Source organism: Lichenostomus cassidix, chromosome 9, assembly GCF_008360975.1.
Source record: "Lichenostomus cassidix isolate B80296 chromosome 9, HeHo_3.0, whole genome shotgun sequence".
Classification (NCBI taxonomy): Eukaryota; Metazoa; Chordata; class Aves; order Passeriformes; family Meliphagidae; genus Lichenostomus; species Lichenostomus cassidix.
In genome coordinates this window covers 6,330,277-6,339,770 of record NC_139490.1, presented here as the reverse complement: position 1 = coordinate 6,339,770, position 9,494 = coordinate 6,330,277, and the positions used below count along the sequence as shown (strand labels likewise).

At 43.8% G+C, this 9,494-nt stretch overlaps 1 protein-coding gene across 4 annotated transcripts in view; it reads right to left on the bottom strand.

Moving 5' to 3' along the window:
- The window catches only part of LOC146433120 (calcium-activated potassium channel subunit beta-2), a 131,754-nt gene that overhangs the window by 65,768 nt on the left and 56,492 nt on the right, over positions 1-9,494 (bottom strand). The window lies entirely within an intron of this gene.

Genomic DNA, 9,494 nt, shown 5'->3' with positions numbered 1-9,494 from the left:
CAGCCTGAATAAACAACTCTGAAGCAGTAATTATTTATGCCTTTCAGAGCTATAGCACATACTGATCCCAATTCTCCAGGCAATGGACATAAACCAGTTATTTAAAAATAGTTATAGCATTCAAGTCTATGCTTCTGAAGAAGCAGAACCTCTAAGCCCAACAACATGTGCTTTATTGCACCCCAGGCTTGTATTTTGGTAGGTGTAAGGACATAGCAACCTTTCTGGAACCGTGCTTTGCACCTAAATCCTCACCTTGCTGGTAGCAAGGTGTGGCCAAGAGTCAGCATCCTCTATCCAGCTTGGTGAGCTGAGGCTGGCCAGAAACTTCTCCTGATGGCAAACTCTTCCCCACCAAGCCATGACATCTCCTGGTGCTGGAGGTGGCTCCATAGGTCACCTCTAAATGGTCATCCAGTTTCTTATAAATTCATTTTGGGAGTCAACAGTGCCTAGAGGTATAACTGCTCCCATTACTGTGAGCTTTACTGGAGGAAGGGAAGCAGTGTGAGCTCTGGAAATTATTTTCCTTTGCTAAAGGGTGGATGTGTGACCTGCCTCACCAGTTGTGTTTAGTGACACCGAGAGGAAGGAGTGACATACATGCTGGGGTGTCTTCAGGGACAGGGGAGGTCTAACCCCAAATCCAGGCAGAAGCTGGTGAGGGGCTGTGACACACAATTCCCATCAACGCTATCATCTCTAAATGCACTTTGCTGGTTTTGTGGGATCACATGAATCTGGGTCCTGCTTTTTCTTCAAAGGTTTTCAGGTGTTCACCCAAGGCTTACAGCTCTGCCCTCTTTGTAAAAGAGTCATTGCTTCAGGAGGTGGAGAAGAACTGATGTTGGCAAGAGCTGAGTTAATTCGTGAGGCTGTTCACACTTTCCCCATCGCTGCATTGAGCCCTGGGGAGGAGTTCAGAAACAATGGAGATACCTAATGATGAGCTTCACTGAGAGAATTACAAATGTAATAGGGAATGGAATGAGGTAAACAATGAAAACCAAGGTGAAATTTCCTGACTAACTGAAGCTGAACTAACTGTGGGCTCTACTGAAGGAAGCTGTCTCATCTCCTAACTCTGCAGGCTTTGCCACTTTCTTCACCCAATAAAATCACTCTGCTGGCAGGCTGGGTTCTTTTGGAGATATGGGGTTAGATTTCAGGTGGATCACTGAGTTTAAGTCAGTGGGAGATTTCTGCTCATGCTTAAGATGAAGTGCAGTGGCAGCACTGCCAAGCTGCTGCACAATTGAAAGTGTAATATGGAAAGCAGAAATGCTGTAGGTTGGATATATGGGCAGACAGGACAAATACACTCTTTCTCTGCAGAGGGGAAATATTGGCTTCACAATGCTCACAAGTAACTGAAAGTATTTAATACTAGGTTTTAGCTTTCAGGGACCTTTATACTGCACCATCAAGAGAGAAATGAAAATCTGGGAAGAGATTTCTTTGAGCATCTGCACAGAAAGGACAGAGGTGCTCCAGATTGCAAACAGCCACTTTCCCCTTCTGCTCCCCAAGACTTAACAACACCAGAGTCATTCCACGTTTTGCTCATAACCATTCAGATCAGTGAATTCTTTTATTTAAACGTAATGCCTGTGGCTTCTCAAATTGTTGCTGGAAACCTTTTTTTGGGTCATTTGGGAAAAGGTGCTTTTAGAATGTTGTGTTTTGTTAAGGAGATCCTGCTATTCAAGTAGGTATGAAAGGGTTTGAGAACAGGCTGTGTGTTTGTACACAGCAGGGAGAAGTGTCTGCTCACTTTAATTCCCAGTTCAGACTGTGCTTAGGGATGGTGCTGGCTACCCCAAAGATCACAGGTATCTGTGTGTTTAATACCTGCTTCTGGGCTGCTTTCTGCTAAATTTCTGCTAAATTACTACTATTTTCTGTAGTTGTAGTACATGGACAGGTCTGTGTAAGAGGAACAAAGCTGGAAATACTCAGGAATTGCTCTTTGCGCCCCAAACCATTTGAATTGCTTGAGGATTGACTGAAAAAGCCCCTCATGGTAGACATGGCCAGGAACTACCTGCATCTCACACTGGTTGCACTCATGGATTCAGGCATCTCTGTAGCCTGTAAGCCTGTGTTTTCCTTCCTAGCTATCACTCTTTGATGTCTAGGTGTTTTTGACAGTACAGTTTGTGAAGATGTCTTGCTAGCACTGGTATTTGCCTTTGGTTTTGGCTTCTCCCCATGCCAGGGCAGGGCACAGTGCACCACCAGGAGCTGTGCACTCTGTAGAACAAAACACAAGAACCTTTTAGCTCCTGCCTTCACGTCCTCTCTGTTTTTACATTACTGTGGGTTTATGTACATCCCTTTGCCTGGGGATTTGTCATCTTATTTGTAATCTATTGTTTTAATTATTTTCTGTGAAGGTGCCCAAAGACCTTGGGGTATTGAGACACAACTACATTATTTATTCATTAATTATTCATTACTGCTAACTACTCTCCACAACGTAGCTGTCTGCAGTAACGTGCCTGGGTGAGCCCTCTTCCCTGGATAAGAGGGTAGCTGCTTTATTTGCCAATTAATCCTTGGTCAGGAGTAAGATTGCTAAAAAGTTGGAGGGTGAAATATTTGCATTTGGCCAATAAATCATTTTCTTATGTGTATCTCTAAGAGTTGACCTAAAAATCATCAGATGGAATGTAGGTTTCTTAATACACCTCTGGGGTTTATAACCTATTGCTAATTTGTCCCAGAACTGCCTGGAGGGGGATTTACCAGGTGGGTAAAAGAGATTAAATTTCCTTGGTTATCACAGGCTTTTCCCATGTAAGAAATGTCTCCTTCTGCATCTTCACCTGCATCTAAAACCACTCCAGTTACCTCTGCAATTCAGTGCACAGGTAGTTGTCTGCACTGCATTTTGTTTGAAAGGCAGAAATAAGCACAGAAATGTTAAAAATAGAAATAACCCTGAGCTGAAATGATTTCCCCTTCCTGGCTGCCTGCCTTGCTCACCAGACTTCAGTCATAGATCATCAGAGATTGTTGAGGCTGGAGCTACCCAGTGATAATCTCTGCACTGGTTTTCTCAGAGAGATAACTGGTCCTGGCTGTTCATGGGCTTTACTTATTTCTTGTCCCTCTGTGAGCTGATTTCCATGATTTCCCTGCATGATTGCAACAAAAGAGGGGACTGAGCAAACCTCCATATGCAGGAGGTGTTCTTGGAGCAAAGTCAGTGACTTCAGCCTGCCTTCCTCCCTTCAGTGCTGCAGTTCCTTGGTACCAGGGGGTAACTGCGTGGTTTAAGCTCAGATCTCGGTGTGAGATATAATCCTGGTGGGGGTTTGGATCCTCTCCCAGCCCAACCACTGCCCATGTGGCTCAGGGTCAACTGGGGGGACACTTGGTGAGCTGCTGCTGGAGGACATGCTGCTTTGGAGATGGCTAAATGGAACTCTGACTTTAAACTCCGAGTTTTAACTCTGCTTTAAAGAAGATCCTTTGAATCCCCAGGGAAACTTTAGCAGGCTTTTGGTGTTTTGTTTAAAACAAGTAATTGTTGCTGAACTTTTGATTTTTATCTTGAGGGGAAACCATTCATTTAAGAGTTGGGTGATCCTTGTGGGTCCCTTCTAATCCAGAATACTTTGTGACTGTGAAATGTAAACCTCTTGATTAGTTAATTGATTGGTATTAGGTCAGAGATGTTGCAATACCTCAGATGCATTGATGGCTTTCTGGGGATGGGAATGCTGACTGGGGAGATCTGAGGTGGAGGAGGGCTGTGTGTAATGTACAGTGATAGTGTTTTGTCCTCCTGGAAGACCATCTCCTCAGGGACTATGGTAGCAATGTGAATTTGTGTGAGCACTTCTGGAAATAAAGCTCACCCACTCAGGAAAATCAGTGCAGGCTGCTGGGCACTGCTGTGACTAGCAGGCCTGGAGAATTTTTTTAATGTCTTAAGATAATTTCTGGGAGCTCTAAAACTGTGTAAAAAACCTCTTTGGCTTCATAGTCTTGTCAGAAATCCCCCAGGACACTCTGGTCACCGTGACTGTCTGCTCAAGAAATGTCTGTGTCTGCTTGATTAGTGTGTTGGATTGCTACAGTAATCAAGGAAATTAAGTATTTAGTGGTATAGAAAGATATTCTGACAGTCCTGGAGAGGACAGAGAGGAAGTTAGGGTAAAAAATCCTGGTACGGGAAGGGTAAATCGAACATCCAGCATAGCTGTCAGCTGTTTAATGGAAAGCAACTCCATCACTGGCAGGATCAATCCCTATAGACTGAGCCCATGGCTATTATCAACTTTTCCTATGTCCTTTCTGCTTGCAAATTTAACTCCATCTTTCAATAATTTTAAATGAAAGGCACAGCAGTACTGCAGAGAAAGGAAACAAAATGCTGCCCTAACACATTGCTCTTTGAATACCTCTTCTCCATATGAAATTTAGCTTCTGCCTGCTGCTTGTGCTTGAATTTCTACTTCTCTTTGCTCTCTGCTGTAGTTGAGAGGAGTCCTGGTAGCTGGGAGGTACCTGTCTGCTCTCCCATAGTCACAAAATCCACTTTAAAGGAAATGTTCTTGGGAGAGCACAGCCCATTGCACACAGTTGTGAGTCTCTCTAGCAGAACAGTATATATTAAATGGTAATCATCTTAGATGTGTTGCAGGGTAATTCTCCCTCTGCTGCTCTCTCCAGTGCTCCTACCCTCTTGGAGTTGTGTGGAAATGGGACTCGAGTGTTTTCAGTCTGCTGCTGATCTACCTGGAGAGATCTGGAAAGTGAGGTGGGAAAGTGCTGGGAAAGTGCCTATCAGCCCTCTTGCCTGCACTTCCCAAGAGGTTTGGAGCTGTGCAGCTCATCTGCCACCTCCGTTTGAGAGAACCACAGAAAGGAGGATCTGTGACCTTTCCAAAGCTGTCTGGAGTGGCTGAGTGTGGCTGGCTCAGATGCTGGGAGGAGATGGCTTGGAGCTGGGCTGAGGAACAACACAAAAGTCTGCCTAATGCGAGCTCCAAATTTGGCTGTGGGTGAGTATTTTTAGCTTTCACACTCTCCCCACCGCTTAGGTGTTAATTTTACAGCCCTGCAGTGTGTTTGCCTACAGCTGCCTGTCTCACACAGCCCTGTGGCTGCTCTGTGTTGAGCACAGGCACTGTGCCAGAGACTGGAGCCGCTGGATATGGCAGCAACAGGAGCATCCAATGCCAAACCCACCTCCCAGGCCTGGGTTAATGGAACACTGCTCAAATGCTTGCTCAGTTGAACAGGAAAAAAACCCAGAAATGTCAACATGTGCTGGCAGCTGAAGGTCTTAGTGTGTGAGTGTGTAGTGACTAAAATTGTGCAGAAAGTGATAAACTCTGAGGGTGCCTCGGCATTTATGGGAATGAAAGTACATACATTATTATCAGGCATTATCATATAAAGTATCACCTTCTCTATACCTCCCAGTTGCACTATAATCTTTCATAGTGCTGCTCCTCACCGTGCAAGGAGCAATAAGGGAGTGGTGCCTCTCACTGCTTTTCATAGAATAAAAGTGCAGCATGATTGTGACAACATTTGTTGAGTGTCCCTGTGCCTGGAGGACATCCAGAGCCATCTACCCCACACCTGGGAGAGGAGCAGAGCTAATCTGACACTGCCTCTGCCTGCTCTGTCCAACTCTGCTCACAAACACAGAAACAGTTCACACCAACCTCTGTGGAAACTGAATCTTACAAGCCTTTCTGCCACATGTATTTCAGTCTTTTCTTAAAGGAGAGAGAAGCAGAAGTCTAGAGAGTTCTGTCCCTAGAGACAGAGAAAAGATCCTTCCTTTGATGCACGGTTGCCATAGTAAAGCCAAACTTGCTTTGTGCAAAGGGTGTGAAAAGCTAGAAGTTTGAACTTAGACCAAGTAGGTTCATTAGAGGAAAGAAAATAATAGAGGTAAGAGCTGCAGGGAAGGAAAACACTCCTTCAGATAGTCTCACTTGATCCGTGATGAAATAAGGAGCCATTGAAAAAGGTTTTAATGTGCTTCAATTATCTTGCTTTCAACAGGACTTGCCAAAGTCTGAAACCACAAGGTTTCAGTAGGAATGTGATAATGATAGAGATGGGGCTAGAAAACGTAAACAAGGGAAACTGAATCTGATATGGGCAGTTTGCTTGAGGTTGTTTTCAAAAAGCAGAATTTCTCTCCAAATCCTGCCTGTCTTACTCTGTCAAGAAGATATATATGAGTGTACAGGATGTGCTCAACACCAGCATGATATATCACTGATGGAATAAAGAACTTTGTAGATGAATACCTGCAGATGTAACACATAAACAAACCCTCCTTCCAGAGTCCTCTGCTACCTGTTGCAATCTAATGAGCAGAAATATGTCAGGGAATGCTAACAGCTTTTTTCCAGCAGGTTGTCTTCAAATCCATAATTGGTACCAAGTCATGACACTACAGAACCTTTCAAAAATTGTAACTGATGATCAGAAAGCAGTGTTTGCCAGACAGAGTTTTCTCCCTGGTTTTGTAGCCCCTGTTGAGTTAATTTAGCTGACCATGGTGGATGAGTGCTGCAGCAGCTTATGGCTCACCCAGTGCCTAGAGATGCTCTGCACGTCACCCTCTTGCCCATTTCTCAGGGCTAGTTTGATCCCAGGAACATTTTGCAAGCACCTGAGAAGGTTTGCAAACTGACATTGCTCCACACCCAGGCAGGAGAGCTGCTTGCCTCCCCCAGTTGGCATGGGAGTGAGCACATTTCATGCAGAGCTCTGGGGAACTTTCCATTAGGAAAGCAATACAGGACCCCTGCTCAGGTATTTTTCCTGTAAGAAGGAAATGTTTATCCAGTTTTCCTCTCTGTCACAATACACAAATGAAACCATCCTCCCTTTACCTGTGACAACCAGGCACATCTTCAGATCATGTGCCACCCACAGTGATTACAAGGTCACTTTATCCAGCATGGGGCAGATCCTGGGGCTTTTACTCAGATTTTTCTCTTTTTCTTATTTCACGGCAAAGCTCTCCTTTAGCCAAGCCATCTGTAATTATAGCTGAGCTAATGTTTATCATCCCCCCAGAAACTGTCTCATTTCCACAGCCCCTGGTTTTGCCTTGCAGAGCTTGCCTGGCTCAAAACCTCATTTTGCCTTGGAGGAGCTCGAAGGAGGCCAAGGTGAGATGCTGTGATTTGACCTGACTCTAGCTGAAGTCAATGCAACTTTTCTTCCTTTCATCCTATTAATTTCACATGCACCAGGGTAGGGTTTTTCAGCTGGGGATGATGTTTGCAACAGTGCTATGGCGTGGTGAATAAACACCTAAGCCTGCTGTGACTTTGGAAAATAAGTTTATCCCAGTGAACTCGCTGTGCAGGGCAGAGGTAGCTCAGGTGTACTGTAAAGACAGTGAATATATGGACCTGGAGGTAAGAATAATAACCAAGAAACTCTGCTCTGGGTGTATATAGGAGGTTTCTGATCAAAAGCAACATATTTTTAAGATTATGGATATTATTTATGAACAGTATCTGGGGAATTCTATCTGGTATAAACAAAAGGAGCTTGTTCTCCCCTCCCTGCAATTTGTCAGTCTCTAACTTCTCACCTCCTGGTTGCACAACTGAAAATTGGGCTTTTATCTGGGGAAATAAAATTTAGTAAAAAATATTTTTTATAAAGAGATCTGATCCCTGAGACTGGGGGGAAAACATTACAGCTGCAGTATTTAATATAATTTAAAAGCTGATTACTCTGCATGTGGAATAAGTACTTTTCATAAGGCCTTCTAGTGCATATGGTATGCACCCTAATTTGTATTAATGGCTCCTAAGGAGCCATCAGAGTTTATCAAGAAAGTAATATGCATTTTAAAAGCATTCAAATAAAGATTTACATGATAAACCTTAATAACTCTGGAATGCATTATTAGCTAACATATACTCCCAGAAGCAGTCACTCACTTCTGGCAAATTAGATAATTCAAGAAGCCATGAAAACTTCAGCTCAGAACTAAGCTGTTGCTTGGTCACTCTCTAGGATTTATTTAATGCATTAAGGGACACTTTCCATCTCAGCCTTTGTATGGTAAGAGGCTATTTTGTGCATAGAGCTGCTATGATTCCTTTTGAAGAAAACAACCTGTTAAGCTTTAAAGCTCATTATTTATCACAAAATGGCCTTATATCTCTGCCCATATTTCCCTGCAATTGTCCTGTCAGCCAGATGCTAAGGGAGATATCAGTATAAACCAGTTTCACAAGATCTGTGAAATATGGCTGGTAGATAACAATGTTACTGAGATGATGTTTTTAAATCATAAGAAAAGCCAGGCAGTAAATTGATGGCTTCCATAAAGCTAATGGAAAAATTAATACTGTGGAGGAGCGGGGCTGAAAACTACATTTACTCCATCAAGATGAGAACAAAGCAAGAGTGCAAATGAAAATCCAATAACTCTTAATTGTGTTGAAGACTGGGACCCCTATGATACAAAAACTTGCATGGAACAAGAGAAAAAAAACCATCCTAGGGAATTGCTATATGCTCCAAGTAAAGGGATTAACTGACCTTTCTCTGCTGTAGTCAAGATAATTTAACTTTAAATGTACTTCTTAGTGAGACTAGTCATGTCCTTAAAAATGAGTGATTTACGCTTTCTTCTTCCCCACTGAGTTCTGAACTGACATTTTCATGCTGTCAACTCCATTTTCTGGCTATTCTGTACTTGCAATTATTCTTGTGTGGACAGCCTCAGCACCAGGGACTCATTTTGTGCTCGTTGCTGGTCAGCTTCATGGTGCTGGCTGGGCAGGAAAGGCTGCTGCCCAAAAAAGAGGAACTATTTAACTGCCCAGGCCCATCCTCAGCATCTGTGTGGATTGATATGGCACAGCCTAAAAGTGGGGTTTGGGGTTTTTCGGTCCTTAAACTTTGCTTAGCCTGCAAACTTGTCGTGCTCTGTGCTGTTTCACCTTCTCTGCAACTTTGGAGGGACTGCAAATATTTGTGTGTTGCACTGCTAGCTAGGATTAATGAGAGCAAAAGAACAGGTCTTAAGTGTACTACATTTTTTTAGACATTTAGATGCTGGAGAGTCTTAGTCAGCTGCAGCAAACTCTGATAGTGAACAGCTGGCGAGGCAAATTGTTCTGAAAGATTAAAAGCCTTAACTTATCTTGAGTGGCACTATCAATGCCTGCCCGCCTGTGTGGGGCATGTGCTGCTAAAGATCAGCTACTCACTGTGGTCAGGGGAAGGACATGCTGAGGGAAAATGGGATGGAAGGAGAAGGGGGGTAATTTTACCTAATTGATCTGCTTTTTACCCATGTCTCTGCCTGCCGAGGTGAATTATAGCTGAGCAGGGCAAGCAGGAGCTGGCAGAGCGCTTGGCTGGCTGTGGCAGAGCAGTGACCAGGGATTGCCTGGCACAAGGTGCATGGATTGCTCCACCTAAAGTCATTATCTGCTGGAGAGCAGAGCAATTGCTGTGGCAAAACTCCACAGAGCTGG